Source organism: Trichomycterus rosablanca, chromosome 7, assembly GCF_030014385.1.
Source record: "Trichomycterus rosablanca isolate fTriRos1 chromosome 7, fTriRos1.hap1, whole genome shotgun sequence".
Lineage (NCBI taxonomy): Eukaryota > Metazoa > Chordata > Actinopteri > Siluriformes > Trichomycteridae > Trichomycterus > Trichomycterus rosablanca.
The window spans coordinates 5,401,853-5,405,684 of record NC_085994.1 but is presented as its reverse complement, the minus strand read 5'-3'; positions in this window follow the sequence as shown (position 1 = coordinate 5,405,684).

Here is a 3,832-nt window from a genome sequence, read left to right as displayed (position 1 = left end):
CGCAGAATGAGAACGATCCGTTTTATAAACACCGGCCTCGCTTTTTCACCGTCTCAGTCTGATCTGATCCACTTAGCGCCATAAGGGATGATAGAGTGGCACAATATCATAGGTTCAATGCCCACGAATCATTTAATTGCCCTTATTCTTTATAGAACCATTACGCGTCTTTTTATGTTCCTTATAGGTCTTCTCTGGTTTGTCTGGAGTCCTAAATCCAGTGTCCCCGTTAATCCCTTCTGGTAATCCCAGATAATAAAGCCGCCTCCATTACAGTGCGATCTTTAGGTGCATTTAAAAACGTTAGGAATCCGCGACCTCATCCACCCTGACGCGCACTCTCCAGCGTCCAGCGTGTCCATACTAACGCCATAACGTCAGTCTCTCACGCCGGGTACATGTTGCGGTTCTCCGGCCTCAGAACGCGATTACCGAGATTTGCGCCCGACGTTCGTTCGTGTGCGAGCTTTGCGTACGTCGCACCTTCCCACTGCGCGCTCCCGCCTGCGTGACGTCAGTTTTACATCCTGTTACACCATTGGTCGAATCTGATAGCGCCATATGTCAGTGATGCTCCAAGAGCTTTAGATAAATCGAAGCTGAATAATTTAGTTAATAGTGGTCAAACAAAATCTTCTTCTTAGTCAAGCAAGATTCTGGATCCATTTAGAAATTATTTAACACAAACAATCTCTATATGAGGTCTATTAGTATGGTAGAAACTGTTAATAGAACAAATAAAAATCTGTATATACTTTTTTATTTGTCGGCTCATCATTTAAAACTCAATCCCAGCAAGACAGAGCTATTACTCATTCCTGGAGATCAATCTCCAACCCAGGACCTAGTCATCTCTCTTGGCGACTCCCAGATCAGACCATCTTGTAAGAAGCCTTGGTGTCGTCCTGGATGACCAGCTGACCTTCTCTCCATGTGTAGCCATTCCTGCTTTATAACATGAGGAAGATTCGGCCATTTCTCTCCATGGAAGCTACCCAGATTCTTGTGCAGTCACTTGTAATCTCACGGTTCTACTACTGCAACTCCCTGCTGGCAGGTGCTCTTATGTCCACTATTAAATCCTTGCAGCTCATTCAAAATGCAGCTGCCCGTCTGGTCTTCACTGGCTTCCTGTAGCTGCAAGCATTCAGTTTAAAAAACTGATGCTCGCCTACAAAACTAAAAATTAACCAGCCCCAAGCTACCTTCGAGGTCTAATCAAACCACGCTCTGTACCACGCAACCTCCGAACCACTAGTCTCGCTCGACTTGATCCTCCACCCAGAACTCGAGGAAGACAAGCATCAAGGCTGTTCTCTGTTCTGGCACCCAAGTGGTGGAATGAACTTCCTCTGTCTGTCCGAACATCTGAATCTCTTGCTGTCTTTAAAAAATGATTAAAAACCTTCATCACCTCTTTACTAAGCACTTAAGCTGACTTGTACTTACTTACTAACACTCTTATTCATTTCTTTGTCATTTGAAAAAGACAAAAAAAAACCCCACTTTGGTTCTAACAGGTTTTAGCAGATTTGTGTTCTTGGACTGTTGTTTACTTAGACTAGAGTAATGAAATGTTTACTATGGAAGCACTTCTGTAAGTCGCTCTGGATAAGAGCGTCTGCTAAATGCCGAAAATGTAAATATTTATTAGGATTTTAACGTCATGTTCTACACACCTTGGTTACATTCATGACAGAAATCATTACACAAGATTTATCAGTTCACAAGATCACTGTCAAACCCACACAGACACGGGGTGAGCATGCAAACTCCACACAGAAAGGACCCGGACCGTCCCACTTGGGGATCGAACCCAGGAGGCGTGAGGCGACGGTGCTATCCACTGAGCCACTGTGCCACCCCTGTATATAAACCTTAGATCAAAAACTTGAGAACCATAAACATAATAGGCTACCAAAACAGTTCTGACCCACCTAATCATGGACTCCACATATCTAGTACCAATACGTTACCAGCTTCTGTATGTTGCAAAATGGACCATCCTACAGTGCATCCTAGTGCCAGGTCTTTCACAGGTAAAGGATGCACACATGCCCAATCATCCACATAATCATAAAGAAAACAGAATTTGTTGGACCAGTAAACCTGCATAGGACAGTGGTAGCCTAGTGGGTAGAGCTTAGGGCCATTAATCAAAAGGATGAGAGTGCAAAATCTGCACTTTTATTTTTGATGTGATAACTTGTAAAGCAAAACCTGTGCTTGTTCTTTTGATGGGATAGTTGTAAGACATACAGTAATTTGCACTTGTATTATTAATTACAAATGTTTAAACATGTACTTGTGATGTGATAACTTGTAAAACATAATTTGCACTTGTATTATTAATTACAAATGTTTAAACGTACTTGTGATGTGATAACTTGTAAAACATAATTTGCACTTGTATTATTAATTACAAATGTTTAAACATGTACTTGTGATGTGATAACTTGTAAAACATAATTTGCACTTGTATTATTAATTACAAATGTTTAAACATGTACTTGTGATGTGATAACTTGTAAAACATAATTTGCACTTGTATTATTAATTGCATATGTTTAAACATGTACTTTTGCAACACTTACTGCAATTAGCTTTGTTGCAAAATTGATTTGTGCACTTGTTACTGCTTCAATGAGAAACCAGAAGTGGACGGGGGCAAAATGAATTAAGACTATATTTAATCTTTTTTAGCTTTATTTACAGAACTACATGACACTAAACACAGAAGCAGCAACAGTAGAAAGTTTATCAGTGTTTAAAGAGCTAATATTTATGTGTAAAAACATTAGCGACTCTGAGCAACGTATCTAGCAGGATAAGTAGCTATTAGCTAGATAATTAGCTAGCTAGTAAATAAAGCTCCAGCTAAGTGGTAACCATCACCAACCCTCTTAACAACTATCCTAGCGACCAACTCTTCATGTTCAGTGCACATCTGGTCCAGATAAACTTTGGTGTGTGCAGGTCTTGCAGGAACCTGGATTAATAGGACCAGATACGCTGTCAATCAGCCGTCCAGAAAGCTGACTTTATCTCAGCTTTTGCACTTTCTCACAGCCTTGACTTCCTGGCACTGACTGAGACATGGATCACCACCGAGAACTCAGCAACACCAGCAGCCTTATCCTCTGCCTACACCTTCTCTCATACACCGAGAGGATCTGGTAGGGGTGGTGGTACAGGTTTGCTCCTGACCAGGAAATGGCAATTCACGACTGTGAATGTTTCTCACCTTAACATTTCATCTTTTGAATTTCATGCTATTACTGTTACTTTTCCAATTACTCTTCATATCATTGTCATTTACAGACCACCTGGCGCACTGGGAGACTTCATAGAAGAGCTGGATGTTCTTCTGAGTTTCTTCCCTTCAGATGGAACTCCTCTGACTCTTCTTGGTGACTTTAATCTCCCTACACTTCAGTCCTCCTGTCTTCTTCCTCTTCTTTCATCTTTCGACCTCCTCTTTAACCACAGCCCTCCGACACACAAAGGAGGCAATCTTCTGGACCTGGTCTTCAGCCGTCCAGCTTCTGTTCTGGACCTCACTGTCACCCCACTCCACCTCTCTGACCATCACTTTGTGTCCTTCTCTCTCTGTCTCCCAACTCTTCCTACCTCCAACCACACTTTCACCCTTACAACATGCCCCAATCTTCACTCTTTATCTTCCTCCCTGCTAATCTCCAACATCCTAACTTCACTACCTAACCCTGACATGCTTGCTACCCTTCCACTCAACTCCGCAACTAATACTCTACTCTCTTCTCTTTCAACATCCCTCGATCAGCTCTGTCCTCCTACCCTCAAACGAGGGAAA